This window comes from Pituophis catenifer, unplaced genomic scaffold, assembly GCF_029215685.1.
Source record: "Pituophis catenifer annectens isolate HBS135680 unplaced genomic scaffold, rPitCat1.0.hap2 SCAF_7, whole genome shotgun sequence".
NCBI lineage: Eukaryota > Metazoa > Chordata > Lepidosauria > Squamata > Colubridae > Pituophis > Pituophis catenifer.
In genome coordinates this window covers 69777341-69796820 of record NW_027256887.1, presented here as the reverse complement: position 1 = coordinate 69796820, position 19480 = coordinate 69777341, and positions in this window count along the sequence as shown.

Sequence of the window (19480 nt, the reverse complement as noted above, 5' to 3'; positions counted from 1 at the left end):
CCTTGGTATATAAATCCTGTTCTCCGAGTTGAAGCCTTAACATCACAAGTAAATGACTATTAAGCAACAATTCACCCTAAATGTAATCATGGATGCAACATGCTATGTAAAATATCCGAATAGACTAAGGCAGGGGTGTCAAACTTGATTTCATTGAGGGCTGCATCAGGGTTGTGTTTGACCTTGGGGGGCCCGGGGTGTGTGTGGCCAGCTTGACATCATTCATGTCGGGGGTGCCTGTGGTGGCCCAAGTGCTCTGCCAGCGAAAACAGGCTCCCGAGCTGTTGTACTAGGGAGGTGAATATTGCTGGAATTTCTATTTCATTCATTTCTAGGCTAGCATTAAAATCACTACCTCATGTTAAGTGAGCTTTCCGATAGCCCATTATCAAGTTGCCCAAATAGGTCTTCAAAGAGCAGCAATAATAATCAATTTGTGCTTTAGTAGTGTTGGGAGGAAGATATGCATAAACTAGTATGAGACTAATATGTTTAAATATAATAACCAGTGCCTGGCTATCAGTCTTTGGGGAGCAGTTTAATACATGAAACACAAAATTTGGAATAAATCAATTTTCCTCTCTCTCCATTGGGTTTCTCCTAATTTCACTCACAATGCCTGATAGGACAATTGAATAATACCCATCTAAACTCATTCCTTCTCATATCCAGTTTTCCGATATAAATATTGTAACACATTTAGATAAACAACTGATACAATGTGCATCTTTATACATTGTCTTCCATCTTGGTATTTGCTAGGAGATTGACATGAAGAGAAGAGATTAGTTCTCTGACCCAGCAAATACTTGTTCTATAAAAGCCACACCAAGCCATTTTCCTATCATGCAACTCTCGCAAATGTTATTTCTTTTCCTTATAACCCGTTCTGCTTTTTATGGATTGGAAATACGCCATCTATCCAAAGATATTTATTTGACTAGATTGCCTATTAATATTTGTTGTAACTCAGATGTCTGGATAACATCAGCTGTCTGCACATTATCAGAATGAAAAGCTTTCATCAGAATATAAAATATGTCAACCAATTTCAGTACGTTATTTCAACCAATCTTTTGGAATTCACTCCTTACATTTTTGCACTGAAATACATCAACTTAATATTTTCACAATTGGACTACTTGTGAAACCTACTAGCAAGCTACAGTCTAATGAAATATAAATATGATTTTTATTTTTAAACTGCAAATTGTTTCATTTTTTTCCTGTGTGAATACAATGTTTCCCTTTTTCTTTCTGTTTTCTAAGGTTTAAGTTTTGGTTTTGGAATAAAGAATGTATTCCACCAACAATGTAATAAATATATATTTTTATAACTTGCTCCAGCTAAGACATTAGGTTGCAACATACTTTAAATCTGAAAAAATAAATATTTAGAAAGGGAATTTTAATTGAAATTGAAACAAAGAATCTCTTTCCTGTATGCATGAATCAATTAGTCTGGAGACCTCTTCATGCAGAAGCTGTCTCAGTTCAAACCCTTTAATATTTTACTCTGCTTGTGAGCAAATTTGCCTACGTTAGGTTTTTTTAAATATACAGTATATGCCCCACAAAAACTATATAAATGATTCCACCACTTATCTACTCAGCAGATGGGGGAAAGGACTATATAAATAGGATATGGGGTGGATGGGTTGCTCTTATATACATACCTCACATCATCTATTATCATAACATTCAACAATATTTTATAGGCCCCTCCCATTAAATGTTTCTTAGATCTGTGGTTTTAAGGCTTTCTGCTTAAACTTGCTCTGCAGATATGACTTTTGCTTTTCCAAATAAAAATACCTAACAAGAGAGACAAGGAGCAGCTAAATCAATATGCGACACTGATTAGCTTTGTTTTGTCCTCAGATGTTTGCAACTATTATTAAGCAAATAGAGACACTGGTGCATTTTTACATATAAAAAGATTTCATTTGTCTTGGTGGCAATAACAAAGAGTAAAGCTTTCACTGAAAATGGTGTAGGTGAGAATGGGTAAAACACAAAAGAGCTTTTTATATTTATTTATTTAATTATTTTTAAAAGAAATCCCTTGGGGATTTGAACATCACAGTAAGAGCAAACATGAGAGGTGTGCTACAAGAGGAAAGAAGTGTTAGCTTATTTCATTTTTTATACAAAGGAATGTCCACTCAAAATCATGAGAAATATATACAAACTGGCCTTCTGCATGCCACAGCTTTTCAAGGAGACAGTTGCATAATCTGAAGAGACCACACTATTGCTGTCTCCAGACTGTGGAAACTGAAATAGCCCCAATTTAGGAAGTTTAAGAAACTAAACCCACCACTTCCACTGAAAGCATGAGTTGATGAACTGCAACTGTAAAACTGCATAAGCATCGCATATCCTATTTTGACTCCCAAGGTTTTCTTAAATTGCACTTTCAGTGACAGTTTTTTTTGAGCAAAGCAGTACCGTACACACAAAACACACAAAACAAAAACAATGGAAAGCCTACATTAATTTTAATTGTCTAAATGCAAAAAATTACCACTCCAAAAAGTGTGGGAGAATAAAAATCCAAGATCTAACTACTTTGTATTATCTCATTGCCTACCCCTGCTTTTCAACTCCATTTGTGTTGAAGTGTAGTCTTCACTAATGAAAAACTAGGCACTGTAATCATATACATTGACAATATTTGTCTCAATTGTTTATAAAGAATTGCACATGTGATAGAGTCTTGGGTGAGAAGCATAATCCTTAGAGTTGTGGTGATAACGCACAACTACCTATCTTTAAGCTAACCAAGATTTGATATCAAAAGACAGTGAACCATAACCAGTCCAGTTGGGTTTACACAAAACACAAACTATGGTTGGCTAATTATGGGTTGATGCAAATACAACCAAGAAATAAGTCGTGGTGGTCTTCAAAGAGGCTGAGGAGAACAAAAGGAGAAAGTTTGTATTAGTAGACAATTGTGGCCTGCGGAATATTGTTTTTAGCTTTGTTTGTTTCTACATTTCAATTATTTAAATTCTTCATATTGTAATTCAGGCCTATTCCTATTCAAGAATAGGACTGAATTTTTATACTCTTCCTTTTCCTGGCATGATATAGTCTATGATGGGATCTCTCTGATGTGATGCACTGGTAATGGTACAGATTATGTATTAATTTGTTGCTTCATATCATTTCCATGTTGCCCCAATCAGTTACCTCTTGCATTGAGCAATAAAGCCATTCATAAAGCACAACATCTATGAAAATAACCCTATGCGAACCCTCATTAAAATCACTAAAGCATAACAAGAGCATAACTGAAAGAAATAAACACAATTAAAAGTCACCTATTGTTCTTTTGCTAGAATCTAAAAAGCTTGCTGAAGAACATTGGTTTTCAGTGCCTGCTGGAATGCCAGAAGCAGGACATCTGGGGTGATGGGGGTAATGGAGTGAAAATTTGAATTTGTGTGTGCCACATAGAAAAGAGGCAGAACTTTGATTATGTAGTCAAACTACTATTGTGATTTTTTTTTTTTGGCAGTCAAACTGATAAAATCAAGGACACCTCTGGGGCACCATAGGGTGAAGAGTCACCTTGGAGAGAACCCACCTTCCTTTTTATCTCTCACAGGAACCAGCCTTCAAGCAGACACTGAACAGCATCATGTTGTGGGAAGAGGTCCATAATTGAGTTAATCCAATTGACTGAGTTTATGTCACATACCACATCAAAAAATATTTTGTGCAGAAAGTAGAGTACTTATAGTACTAAATTTCAGTGTGCTTTAAAGGAATGGAGCAGCCTGATGCCGAGCAGAGAGTAAGAAGTACGACGCTGGCTATGGAACTGAAGGAGGCTTCATGAGAGATGGGGTTACTCTTATCCATGGAGCTTTCCCATCCATTACAATATAATGAAATGGGTCAAGAGGTGCAGGGGTGGGCTTCAAAAATTTTAGCAAGGGGTTCTCTGCCTGGTTGATGGGTGGGCGTGGTCATGGTGGGTATGGCCTAGTCGGCTTTCTGCATCATGGTGGGAGGGGCATTTTTGCCTTCCCCAGACTCCGGAGGCTTTCCTTGAGCCTCCGGGAGGGCGAAACGGCCTGCCCAGGCTCCGGAGGCCCTCTGGAGGCCGGAAACGGGCCTGTTTTTCGCCCTCCCCAAGCCTCCGCGCACGCCCTGCACTTAACCTGCATCCAAAATGGGCCGCATGGGGACTCCTGGGAGAGGTGGGGTGGGCAGGACAGGGCGAGCCAGGAGTGGGATTTGGGGGTTCTCCGAAACTGCACAGAATCTTAGCTAGAGGTTCTCCCGAACCCCTGCGAACCCCCACCAGCCCACCCCTGTAGCCCTGGTACCTTAACCAGATGGAAAATCCCCAGCAGCCTAGGAGAGAGATTACTGAGAGGTACCGTGCCTGAACCTTATATTCTAATAGGTCTAAATCAGGGGATGTGTGTCCAACCTTGGCAACTTTAAAGCTTGTGGACTTCAACTGCCAGAATTGGCTGGCTGGGGAATTCTGGGAATTGAAATCCACAAATCTTAAAGTTCCCTAGGTTTGACACCCTGGTCTAAATCCAAAGGCATAATTGCTCTGAATTAAACTGTCCCTTCTTTACCTCTGCATAGAGAGATGGAGATGTGATGGGGAAGGTTTTGTCATAGTGTCAACTAAAAAAAAAGCATCTTCAGCAACATTCTGCCTCAGTTTCTCTTTCAAAAGTTTCTTGCAACATGAGAGTGGGAAAGAAACGTGGCTAGAAAAGGAACAACTCTTACTCTACTAGATCAGAAGACCTCCAAAGTCCCTTCCAGCCCTGTGATTCTGTAAGTATCGAATCTATAAGAACAAAGCACTGGGTTTTTTAAAGTTTAAATTAATCTATTTCCTTACAACTAATGGCTTAATGATTGTATATTGAAAAGATCCATTAAATTAAAATACCAAAGATTTTTAAAAAGTCTGTCACTCCTGAGAATAATGTCTGCAGTGCTATTAAATCAGATTTTTTAAAAAAGAGAATCAGTAATTGTCTTTTTACACTGATAATAATGAAATGTTGCCATGAAGCCATTATACAAGCTAACCCCTTCAAAGCCCCATCGTTTTCGACCTATATATATATATCGACAAGCATTAATGAGAGTTCTATGTATGTCCTTTGAATATATAATAGTATTTCCTTTAAAGAACAGCCCGGAAATATTAGCACTACAACTCCCAGAATCCATTTTGCACTGGCGAGACCATTTTCCTTTTCTCTAGCATGCAGGGACTAGTAGTTTAAGGCTTGCTTTGCTCAGCTTCAGGTTTCGAAACACCTGTCTCAGCTCGAAGAATGCTTTATTTGGGGAAAGGTGCGGGGGGGGAGAAAAATCTGCAAACAGAACCCAGCCTTGGCCTATGCAAATAAACCACGTCGTCTTGGGAGAGCCGGGAGTTATAGTCCTCCTGCCATGTGGAAACCGAAACGCTTTGCCTGAAATTAAGCAGAAGCGTCTGATTAACAGCCTCGGTGTGCTTGTTTCTGTGAGTTGTCAATTTCACGTTTGTATTGTTCGTGGGGAAGGGGAAACCCTAAAAGTAAGCCTTTTCTGAGGGGGAAACACGTGCAAACGAACCCTGCGGCTGCGTCCCGGGTGAGGAATAAAGGGCCCCGCCCACTCATAGAAGAGTGAAGAACCGGCCAAAGTGAGAGTCACGAATGAATGAATGAATGAAACTTAAGAATGAATGAAATTTAGATTGAGACATTTCTTAGTCTCTCTCTTTTTTTTCCTCCCGAGGTTGATTTCTCCTATTTTGTTCTGGATTCCCCCCCCCCCCGTTTACAAAATTATTAAATTGGGGTTTGGTGGGATCATCAAGAGGTATGTTTTTAATGCCTTGTATTATCACGGCAGGTTCCTCGAGAGCTGCCGGATGAAAATGCCCAGAAAGAGGATCGTGTCTTTACGGTGTATTTTATGCCTCTTAACGAGATTAGCTTGAATTTGGTGGAGAGGCTGGACTTTTCAGGCGAAACTCTGTGCCTGGATAGATTCTTATAACTGATCAGTTCATGATTTACTTGATGGAATTAAGCGACTTGCATTTGTAGGACTAGCAACCATATACAGGTAGTTCTCGCTTTACAACAGCTCATTTAATGACCAAAGTTACAACGGCACTGAAAAAATGTGATTTACGACCGTTTTTTTTACAGTTACAACCTTTGCCGCATTTCCTGTGATCATGTGATCGAAATTCAGATGCTTGGCAAACTGGTTCACATGTATGACAGTTGCTGTTTCCCAAGGTCATGTGATCACCTTTTGAGACCTTTTGACAAGCAAAGTCAGTGGGAAAGCCAGATTCACTTAACGACCAGGTTGCTAACTCATCAACTGCAGTGATTCACTTAATTGGGACAAGAAAAGCTGTGAAATGGGGCAAAACTCACTTAAAAGCAGAAATTTTGGGCTCAATTGTGGTTGTAAGTCGAGAACTACCTGTATTAGCCAGGATGCTATGATTTCCCAATGGTTGGGACCTGCGAAACTTTGTTTAAAACGTGTCCTCCTGGTACTTTATTCTTAAATATGATTTGCTGATCTGTTTTTCTTAACCTTGTGTGTATTTCTGTGTGTATAATAGTCTTCAATATTCTGCTTAAAACCAAAACCTACAGTGTATATAACACTTTGAGGTAATCATCTCTTTCTTCTTCCAAACCTTAACTTAGTATGAAAAAAAAATCAATTTTCACACCTTTAATATACATTTCTAAATTGTAATTAATACTGATAAAGGACTTCTTTTCTTCTCTATTTCTAATACTCTGCTTTATCTAAACAATAGATCATACTATAAAACAGTAATACCGTATAAGTATAGTTTTGAAAAAAATATAATGCATCAAGACTTATAACAATAAAAAGGAAAAAAAAAACCCTTTTGTCATAAGGGCCTACATTGCCTTTTTGAAATCAATTACTATCCTTTAGTTTAGCATCCCAAAATGATTTGTTATAAAGGCTGGTTAAGGATGCTAAATTGGAAACTCTGAAGGGGGAGCTGCCCTGAACCTAAATATAACATGTAATTAATGCCTAATAGTAAACTTTACCAGAACAATGTTGTTGTAATGGTGGCAGGCTGATTGGCAATGGGAAATTTTGAGTGGCTGCAAGGTTCTCTGTATACAGATATTTAGGCTATTCCTTTATTAGCACTACTGTAGCACTTAGGTGCTAAAGATAGAAGAAAGACATGTGGGTGGCTGATATATGAAAATTGCACTTTTAGATGGGAACTGCAAGGACATCTCTGCTTCCCTGCCCTATTGTACTAAATCATAAAGTAGTTTATAGAGGTAGGGTGTACCCCAAAACAAAGCCAAACAATGGCTATAATTTTCCAGTTCTTTAAGGAACCGGTCTAAAAACTGGAAGAAAAAAAGGTCAGTGTTGTTAGATAATGAATGAATAGGCCATAATTCTTCTGCTTTGTTTAATTTTTCGAGATCCAAAGTCCAAAGGGTGGAGCTGGCTTGCACAGGCTTGTGGTATGGTTTAAAAGTTTCTGAGTGAGAAGGGGATAAAAGGAAGAATTTAGTATAGCCAGGAGCTAATAAAGTTGGCCGTTCCCCGCCCCATGAAATTAACACTTACCTGTCCAGAAAAATTTAGGAGGTGAGATTTTCCACGTCATTTCCTCTATACTTGCTTGGGAGAAGTGTGACAAGAAGGACTTATTCCAATGATCATTGAATGCCTGACCAATCATAGCTTTGTGTCTTTGTGCGCTTCCATCATAGCCTATTCAAAGAGAAAGGTATGGGATGAGATATCTTTTTATGTGTGATTGACAGCAGGGATTGGTTGGTGAGTACTATTCAATTGCTTCTAGAGATGAAAACTTAATGAAACACTATATAGCACTTCCCGAAATATATTAAAATGAAAAGGAAAGTTCATGCTAAATAATATTGCAGCTGTAGAAGACTAGCTAGGTTTTTGCCTCATAATCTATGCAAGTCTATTCACAAGTAAATTGCCCTGAATTCTACACAGCTTATTCCTGATAGATTGGAATACAAGTTTATAGATTGTAATCTAAGTAGCTAATATATCACGCCTGGTTGTAGAAGCCCTTTTGTTTCGAGACTGGGTTCTGAAAGATTGGGTTGTGAAAATGTATAAAATAAATTCCTTGTGTGTCCAATCATACTTGGCCAATAAAGAATTCTATTCTACAATATATTTGCAGACATTTAATATAATTTGGGGATTTATAGAGAACTGGGAATTAGTATTTTCAGGAGACAAACATAAATAAAATAGACCAGGCACAGTTAATATATCATGAGAATTTGGTACATTATCTAAAATTGTCATGTGAATGCATTTTGTAGGAGGAAGGGGCAATCTCTGTCCAGTGGAAATCCAGCCTGGAAAAAAAACTCTGAAAAATAATAATCTGGGATGGGTGTAAAGAGAAGGAACTGTAGCTTTATTATCACCTGAACCACATATGTTGTTGTACCACCTCCTATTCAGGAGAATGAAAGAGCCCTTTTTTCCCAAAGTTACAAAATACTTTGCGTTCCACATTGAGAAAATACAGTGCTCATAACAAAAGCTCCTCTCTAGGATTATTGGTCTAAAATAATGTTTCCCAACCTTAACCATTTTCTTCATGTTGACTGAGGAATTCTGGAATTTAAAGTCCATATATTTTACAATGGCTAAGGTTGAGAAACACTAGTCGAAAATCAGATTTAGTACATTATGCATGAAATAAATTATAAATTATAATCGGATATTGCATGTAGAAATTTTTACTTGTTTTTTCCTGCTTATCCTTTAAAAATATATTTTAATAATTAGAGGTTTTGATATTTTTTTAAAAAGGCAAAAAATATGTTGGAGATAAATGAACTGATTTGAAATCAGATTTGAAACTCATAAATACAAATAATATAGACCAAACTATATTGAGTGCTTTTAATGCTTGCATATTTTGAAATATAAAACATGTCCATTTGATTCATGTGCAAAAGTAATTTTTAAAGTCTAAGATAATGCTCTCTCACAAGGATTCTTATTCAGTATCAATGAAAAATGGGTAACCTGTGTTGGAGCATTATTTGATGCATGAAGATGCTTCTGGCACTCTTTTTGAAGCCACAATTTAGTAGCAAATTGTTCAGCGTTGTTTTATCTGGCATTTAAAAAGTAATCTATGCATCATGAAAAAGCTGTAGAATTCTGGTCATTATTATTTCAGAGTGAAGGTGACGGGGTGTATCACATTTTTCAAAGCTCCTTAAGGGTAACAACATATGTTCTCTGCAAATAGTGTTGGAGCTAGTTCACAGAGAGGAAAGTCAGGTTAAATATTTTTTTCCCCTGAGTGCTAATTAGATACTTGCAAGCATTGTTCTTTAAAAAAATGACTATATTTTTATTTCCTCTTACCGGATAGATATCTACCAGAATTATATATTCTTACTTTCTTTGAACTTGATGTTTTTTAAGATAATTGATTCTTGGACTTAAAAGTGTTCAGACTTGTCCGAATAGAGATTTTTGCCAGTGGAGGAAACAAAGCATTATTTTAAAGACTACTAAATTTATTATTATGTAAACTAATCTTTAGAATGCCACAAGAATCCATTGTTTTTTCTGCAGCAGTTCCACATCTTTCTGGATATTATTAAATAACATGAAGGATCTTATTAGATTCATTTGATATTAATTGTTGCTTCTTTTACATGTTCAAAGAAGTATCTAGATTAAACTGCCATTGAAGTAAGGCCTACAGAGTTCAATGGGACTTATTCCTGAGTGTGTACAAAATTGCCTCGTGTATTACTTGTGTATTAGATATTTAATCTAAAGGTGAGAGAAAGTAAGTATTGAGAAATTTTGGAAGCAGCTGGGAGGACTGACAGTTACCATATGTTTCTAAAACAAACACAGGACTAGCCAAATCTTCAACACCAAGTGATAGCAGGATGAATTTATTGTCTCTCTTGCAGCCATTTGTTTTCCTATTGAAACAGAAAACAATTCATTGTGAAGTCACAGAGGGACATGGCCAGTTTACTTGGGCCTATTTGTATATTTGATATTTGCAATGGACTTTCACTGTTCACGCCCAAAGTATATGATAACTGATATGGTAACTGATATTCATGGTCTTAATTATATACTTCAGTGTTTGATGGGAAAAAGTAAAAAGGACTGAGTTTTTTTAGTCAACCACTGGTATGCTTCAGGTCTCTTGGAATGCAATCCATTTAGTTTTGGGGTGTGAATGTGAGAAGCAAATTTACTAATTGCTTCAATTGTGATGCTATTCGAGTAACTCTTACTCTTTCATTTGCGGTATACAGCTGCTGATGTACAATGCATTGCATTTATTAAAGGTTGGTAGATTTTTCTCACCATCACGTTTAGTTACCTTTGCTTCTCTTGCCTCAGCAGACGACAAGCCCTGGCAGAGATTTCTGGATTTGGAACCTAAACAAGATTGAGCCTGGTTAAGACTGTTGGGCAATACCAGGGCTGTAGACCAGGGGTGGGTTCTACTTAATTTTACTACCGGTTCGCAACGGGATCGTGCGCATGCACTCGCACCTTACTTCTGCGCATGCACAGATCGCTTCTGATGAAGTTAGGGTCAATGGGTGGAGCCTCCTGCCGGTTTTACTACCGGTTCTATAGAACCGGTCCGAACCAGGGGCAACCCACTACTGATGTAGACCAGCCTGGGAATTAAAAAATAATAATCCTAGAAGAAACAACTTCCTTATTGTTGCTGAGAAAATGACATAGATATATCCATGACCTCTGCTGCTAAAGCAAAATGTGTATTAGGAAAATAGTCAGACCCCCTTCACTTTTGTCAGTTTTGTTATGCTGAGGCCTGATTCTACAGTTGTTGAAATACATTTTTTTCTCATTAATCTACGCTCAGTACCCTTAATGACACACACACACACACAGAGTGACCTTTGATTTAGAATACATTTCAAGGTTAACTTGCAGTCAGCTGTATTACTCAACCTCATTTCTTCAGAATTTCACTTCTTTGAGTGAATATGATTGTGAATTATGCCTAGATAATTATAAGGAACTAGGTGGGGGAATGATTAGAGATGACTTGTTTCCCACAGTGGGTGAAACAAAAAAAACCAAAACCTGAGGAAGTTGCATGATTTTGAGCACCACAGTTCATGTATTGTGTTAAGGCATAGTCGGCTTCGTTGATTTAAACATTACATGTTGTGGAAACATTTGTGATTTAGCTTCACAATTGCATACCGGTAGTCCTTGACTTACGACCACAGTTGAATCCAAATTTTCTGTTGCTACGTAAGACAACTGTTAAGTGAATTATTCCCCATTATATAACTTTTCCTTCCATGATTGTTAAGTGAATCACTGTAGTTAAATTAGTAACACTGTTGTTAAGTGAATCTGGATTCCCCATTGACTTTGCTTTGTCAGAAGGTTGCAAAAAGTGATCACATGACTGCAGGACACTGCGATCATCATAAATACATGCCAGTTGCCAAGCGTCCGAATTTTGATCATGTGATCTCAAGAATGTTGCAACAGTTGTATGTCTGAAAAACATTCCTAAGTCATTTTTTTCAGTGCCATTGTAACTTCAAATGGACACTCAATGAATGATTGTAGGTTGAGGACTGCCTGTATGGTTAAACACAATGTAGCTTCGCATCATGTCTGAACACAGTTTAGTGTGAGCTTATTTTTTTCCCTTATAGACTTATTTATTTTTTATTTTATTTTTCCTATTTACATGGCTGCTAAGAGTTGAAAATGACTTGATGGCATGTAATTTTGCTGGGTTATACAGTCTGGTGATTTCCAGTCTGTAGTCTAGGGTGTGGATGTAAAATAAAAATAATTCAGGCAATTGCTAAATTTGGTGAATTTTTAGCACTTTTGCTTAACCTTGTGTCAACCTTGCAGGATAAACCAAACAGGAACCACGACCAGGTGAGCTATTTCTACTTTATTATAAAGCTACCCTGACAGAATCGTGCAAGTATGAAGTTAAATCCTCCGCTCCCCCACTTTTTCTTTATAGCCCAAGAAACTAGGGAGGGTCTCTTCTTAGCCTCTTTCCCCATCTACTACCCAGCTTTTCTGTCTTTTATCTAACCGTTCCCTTGGCACAGTGGTGGGAGTCAAAAATTTTTTCTACCAGTTCTGTGGGCGTGGCTTGGTGGGCGTGGCTTGGGTATGGCAGGGGAAGGATACTGCAAAATCTCCATTCCCACCCCACTCCAGGGGAAGGATACTGCAAAATCTCCATTCCCACCCCACTCCAGGGGAAGGATACTGCAAAATCTCCATTCCCACCCCACTAAAGATACTGCAAAATCTCCATTCCCACCCCACTCCAGGGGAAGGATACTGTAAAATCTCCATTCCCACCCTACTCCAGGGGAAGGATACTGTAAAATCTCCATTCCCACCCCACTCCAGGGGAAGGGAAGGATACTGTAAAAATCTCCATTCCCACCCCACTCCAGGGGAAGGGAAGGATACTGTAAAATTTCCATTCCCACCCCACTCCAGGGGAAGGGAAGGATACTGTAAAAATCTCCATTCCTACCCCACTCCTGGAGAAGGATACTGTAGAATCTCCATTCTCACCCCACTCCAGGGGAAGGGAAGGATACTGTAAAATCTCTATTCCCTCCCCACCCCACTAACCTGCTTTCCAGCTCTGTTCTCCTATGCAGGGCAACAAAAGAAGACTCAGCCGATCAGCTGGGACTCGGGAGGCAGCGAATAGTTTAGGGGCGGGGCCAGCCAGAGGTGGTATTTGCCAGTTCTCCGAACTACTCAAAATTTCTGCTACCATTTCGCCAGAACAGGTCAGAACCGGCTGAATACCACCTCTGCCTTGGCAGCATATTTTCACCCAGTCTCCCAAAGTCTTTCTCACATACCGTTACACCTTGTTAGAGATCAGTCAAGAACACCTACAGTAATGAGATTTGTCAATGTCAGCAATTACTATGCATTAAAAAAAAAAGATTTTATAAAAGTGGGTTTATTGAGTGTCCCCCTCAAATTCATTCATAGGCATTACATTACTGATGCCTATTTTAGGTGGTGGCCTTTAAACCATGACACAATGGTTTGTATAAAGCAAAAGGTTGTGAGCTGAGCAGCTGGTATAGTCCTTACTTAGAGGTCTCCAAAGTTTGCTAAGAGGAAGCAAACCCCCCCAAAAAACCCCAAAACCTCCAGTGTGAATATCATAAAACCCATCTGTTAACATCAGAACTGTTTTCATCTTTGCAAGCCCCAAACACATTTCTCTTGGTAGGTGGAGAACACATTTGATAATACCTTACATCGTGTCTGCATCTGATAGGACCCAATTTACATGTCTGCAGATTCTTACAGCAATTGTCTAATCTGCTGCAGATCTCACAATAATACTGGTCAAATTCCCCAGGTGTTTTAACATTCTTACCTGATAGTAAGAAACTTGATGGTTGACCAATGCAAGTATTGCTGCAAAATAGATTAACACACAAGTTGACAACTGGAGCAGCATAAAAACCTAGTAAAATAATAAAATGCCTCTTTGCAGTTATCACGGGGATTCTTTTGTTGATTAGATTTGCATATAATTGCAACCAAACAAGGCTGATGATAGTTAATAGCAAAGTAACACTATATAAGAATATAAATACAATGCCCAAGGTAATTTAAAAGATTTTTTTTGTAAAAAAAAATAGCAAAATCTTACAACTATGTAATCAATGGCATCGTCTTATTCTCTACAAGGGTTCTGAAAAAAATTCTATCTTTAGTAACAACGTTAACAATGTCAGAGTAAGTCTCACTTGAGAAAGGCTGTACTGTAATCCAGTTGCATTCATTGGAAAACAGTGTCTGTGTACCCAAGTCAGGGGCAAACTGCAGTTTCTCCCAGGACATGCAAATCAGATGGGTTGATTCTGGTTGGTGAAGTTAAGGTGTAAAAGTTAGGGCTGATGTACTGAGTTTGCATATAAAGGTGTGTGGGTAATTTACGGTAATCCATCCTTTCCTATTACCAGAATCGTGGGGGGAAAAGTCCTCATCTGAAAACACTGTTGGCACTGTGAGAAAATGCCAAATGTCACTAACGGAGTATTCTCTTCCTTAAAACAATGCTACTGTCAAATTCATTTCCTCCAATATAATTCAGAAGTTCTTCATTGCCAAGTAAATGTATTTTGGACCATACAATTAGCATTCTTCTCCTGAGTTTAGCTAACTACTGGTAGGTTATCATTTTGGGGTGGTGGGGAGGCTCTTGTCCATTTTCTAAAATTAATTTCAGTTTGATGAGACTAAAGTGTTGACTTTACAGCATTTTCTTTTTAAATAGCCATTTGGAAATTCCACATACTTCCACAAATTTCCATTTGTGCCCATTGGGATTGTGGGCAAGGAAGGGCCTCAGGTGCAGTGACTCACAACTTGCTTATGACTTTAAAGTTTGTGAAGCAGTACACATCGCCATAAAGAAACTGTAGTCCTCAAATATTTTTTAAAAAATATAAAATAACAAAATTGTACTATTAAATTGAGGTAAGGACTGGGCTCCCAAATTCTCTTAAATTCCAGTTCTGTTTCTTAGTAAAGCACCTAGTCAAGCTAAATTTATCTTTGGATATGTTGCTTTTTCTTTTTATGTAATTTAGAAGTTTCGGTTGATGCTTCTAGAGAAATTCTGTAGAAGAAGAGGAATGATTGGAAAGGGAAATAAACCCGTGAAAAGACCTGTTCAACAGGGAAGTTCTTAAGGAACAATATTTTACGGTCTAAACACTTTTCTCTGCTCAGCTAGTTCTTCCAAATGTAAAAAAAACCTATGTTATAGTTGTCTAGGTAAACTTGTAAGATGGGAAGCTGGCAGTTTCGAAGATCTCTTCCTATGACAGTGTTTCTCAACCTCAGCAACTTTTAAGATGTCCGAGCTTCAAAACATGCAGCTTGGAAATTCTGGGAGTTGAGGTCCACACATCTAAAAGTTGTTGAGGTTGAGAAGCAGTCTTTTAGATAGAAACTCTCTGGTTCTTTGTATATCCTGGCCCTGCTTCATTCTTCCTGCAACAGCTTGGTAGTTCTTGCTACCACAATTTATCTTCCAAGGGATGCCTTGCACGACGCCCTGATCCTAATCTCTGACAATAGCTGTTTTCTTTATAATCTCAAGAAGCAGAACCTGGGAAAACTGCCTTCTTGAAACCCTAGAGAGCTGCTGCCAGTAATGGCATCAATATGCCAAATGCTTTGGCACAACACAAAGCAACCTCATAACTTCAAGATTTCCTGTATCCTGCTTGCCGTAACTCCCACATTTTTGCATAAAATGGGCTGTTCGTTTAGAATCCAATAGTGCTGGCCAGTTATGCCGGCAAAGGGTACAATAAAGAAACTATTGACGCTGACTTGAGGAGAACAGTCCAATTGCTCGATAGGGAAGATGGTTGATTGCAATTTTCCTGTTTTGAAGCAGTTTTGCTTTCTGGACCGCACTGATGTGGAAATGCATTTATTGATTTAGATTTGCATTTGGAAGTGTTGGTGCTATTAATGCTGTAAACACAAGCACAACACATTGGATGTGCGAAATGCTTTGCAAAGCTGCTAGTGAACTCATTGATCTTTTTACTTAATCTGAGGAATACCCAGGCAAGGCACTGCATGTCTTTTTTAGAACAGAGCACAAACTCTAGTTTGGATATTGTATGGGCCAGTCTTCCTAGAAGTGACTTCTGTTACATTGGAGATTTAGTGAGCATATGTCCATGTGCTTTGGGGTGATAAGAATACAGAATGTAACACAGGGAATTAGAGATGTGTTTTTAGGATTAATTACATTATCGATTAAATTTATTTTACTCCCAGTTCTATCAATGCTTTCAGGAAAACAAAGTAAAATTTAACATGTAAAACAGAGGTCCCATATAAAACAGCTATGCTGGCTGGAGTATTGTGGGAGTTGAAGTCCACAAGTCTTAAAGCTGCCAAGTTTGAAGACCTGACGTAAATCAAACCAGAGGCAATGAAGACAATCGAAAGGCTGCTTTGAAAGTCTGCCTTTATATTTATGGGCATACAAATATAGAATACTTCTTTCTGAGACTTGCCAGAGAAGGTACAAAAACCTTGACTTTTAAGGTTTTAAAATTTGCATAATCTTGTCAAACAATGATTTGATAAAGCCACACTCTGAATGTTTAAAGCCTAAGTATCCAAACCAAGGGAGAATAATCCAAAAAAACCTCAAGGGAAAAGCTATTCAAAAGGGTGACAGAGAAGGTATGCCAACTCTTGGATTTTATGGGATAGGCAGAGACAAGTGGAGAAAAATCATCCTTCGGATATCTAGGCCCTATGTCATGTAAGGTGCCTTGAAGATGATAACTCTCACCTTGAATGGTACCCGGAAGCCTGCTGGTAATAAATACAGTACAGTTAGGAAGATTACATGGCTGTACTGAAGTTTTCCATAACTACTTGTGCTCTGCATTCTGGACCAGCTGTAGCTTTTGAGTGGCCTTCAAGGGCAGCTCCATGCTGCTGTATTCTATAGTGAAGTGACTTGGGCAGAGAATCCAAATAAATAACCTCCTCTACACTCTACACTTGTTACCAGCTTGTAAAAGGAATTATATATTTAAAATCATTATGAAGGTGGTAACTATGTAGAATGATATAATAGCTGCCTTGCCACTTTATGTTTACTCAAACATTTTTATGAGCCTCAGTTGCTGCCTTTGAGGTGCTGTTTACAGATTGAGGGTGCCCATGCTGAATCTAAAGCAGTATATCTCAACGTCATCGACATTAACATGTGTGGACTTCAATTCCCAGCTCAACTAGGGAATTCTGGGAGTTGAAGTTCTCAGGTCTTAAAATTGCTGAGTTTGACAAACATTGATCTAAACCAGTGGTGGGTTGCTACCGGTTCGCCACTGATCGGGGGAACCGCTGGCAGTGGTGGGAGTCTCCGCCCACCCACCTGGGCGTCTCTGTGCATGCGTGCACGCCCACGAGCAAACCAGTAGCGATGGGATTTGAAACCCACTACTGATCTAAACCACCTTTCAATTCATATCTTGACCAGAAAACAGAGACCTGTTTAAATGGTGTACAGCTGTTTTGCTTTATTCATAAGGGAGTGGGGGGTGTCTTCTTTCCAGGGAATAAAACACTTATTCAAGATGGTGAAAAATATTTTGTGGGGACTAAAAGGGATGTAGCCATGTGTACTTAGTTTTGCATCAATGAATACATTATGACCCCTATGGCAGTCATTTTGTGAAAGTGTTCATGATATGTTGTTAAAACTCTAGATAAGTCCTCTAGCACAAATGTTGGATTAAATCCACCTTGGTTTATGTAAATCTAACAAACTGTCTTCATAGTCTTAAACGGATGTCTGTTAGGAATTATATGCCTTCTTATTTGTGCAAGATCTATTGTATTATGTATCTTCAGAAAATGTCCAGCAAAGCACATCAAATATTATTAAAATGTATAAAACACAAACCATTAGTTGAGAGATACCAAAAGGTGGCATGAATAATTACCGGTAGGTTTCAACATATACCTTGATAGAAGGATAGTGTTTTTCTGTAGGGAGATTTCCTTATAAATTGGGTGCCACGACAAAAAAGGTCTTTTTACAATTTGATGCCTATTGCATATTCCCAAATTTAATCTCCAGTGCTGCTAGTTTTGAACTTTTTTAGGTGTTTGAGAAAAACTTAAATGGTGGTTGGTTATTTCCACTCAAAGAAATTAGTGCCAAACTAGAACGAACCAGTGATCTACTCGATGGAGGGAATGTTTACATGTTTACTAGCCACTTTGGATGTACTTCCACAAAGGTCTATATTTTTTAAAAAAAAATTTTAGAGGTGATTTTTAATGTAGGTCATTTTCCCACTACTGCACTACTGCATTAAAGTACTATCTATCCTTGAGTCAGCAGAAAACTATGACATTTGCTGCCCCACTATTCTCCCTCAATTGCTTTGTTCTCACTCACTGCTGAATGGTGCTGTCCTGTCTGTGCATGTGAACGTGTGATAAGCAAAGCGATTAGTTCACATCCTCCCTCTTCTGCCCATCACTGGCCGACAGGAAAAACATTTGTCAATCAAGGCGATGCAGCAGCACAGACAGTGCATGCCTGGATGCAGGACTCTGGTATCGTCGCCAAACTGCTCCTTGTCCTCTTCCTCTGGCCTATTTTCTTGTAAACTGAACTGAATATGTTTTTTTTTTTTTTAAATGACCAAAGTCACAGAGCAAGCTGAGTCAGAAGCAGCATTTTAAAGTAGGATTCTTTCCTTTCTTTAAATAAGCAACAAATGCTTTTTTTCAGTTTCCCTCCACACTCTATTTGGGGAACAGTTAGGGGGGAATTGGGCTGGTTCCCGCATTTCATGAATACCCTGCTTCAACCTTTCACCAAACTATAGTGTTACTAGATGATCAGCGTAGCACTGTTGCACAAGCCTTAAAGACTACCAAGTGCATCATTGTTGTGTCTAGCTTTTTAAGGAGACAACAGCAGAATGCCAGCAGATGAGACAGATCAGGGACTGGAAGAAAGGAAAAAATAAAAACAGAAATCCCTCCGCTTTCAATCTGAAAAAAGCCAATAAGGGTCACTTTGTTCCTTCCCGTTACTGATCTTCTGACTTTATCTCCTGATAAACTGTCGCAAAATTGTCACAGATTTTACAAACCTTGTTAATGGGTGCTATTGAGGGAGAATATTGCTTTAAAAGCCATATTGAAACTCGTCTTCCTGGTCTAGGAATGAGAGGAAGGGAATGCTACAAGGACACAGTGTGGAAACTAGATATGGCCAGGGATATTTCTGCCCCACTTAGATGCAATGGGAGAAGAGATATTGAGGGGTCTGCGAAGAGCCATTTCGCCCCATTCAAAATTTGCTTAAATCTTTGGATAGCTTATTTCTAAAGCTGTCTATCCAACAGTATTGCTATTAATCAAGAATGCAAGTCTTCATCTTGTGTAAGATATTTTCTATTAAACAGAGATGAAGAACTCATTGATTTTTTTTTTATACCCACTGCCCTCTGGGCTTTGAAATCTATACCAGGTTAGTTCATTCTTATCCTTTATTCATCCCTAAATGCCAGCTCTGTGATATCAGGCAGCAGCTATGTAAATATTTATTGCTGCTGTAGTTGTTAATGTTGAAGAGGGGTTTGGAAGAGCATTGTCTTGGCCTACTAATGCAGGAAACCTTTAATTCTGTCTCTGTGAAGATGCAAGAACAGGAAAAGTTGGTGTTTGGTTTTGGAGTGACGTTGATGTGACACTTAACTTCCGTGGTTCCTCTTTTGCTGTAGCTTGTCATTTGTATTAACAGTTGGAACTCTGTTACCTCCTAACTAATGAAACATCCTTTTTT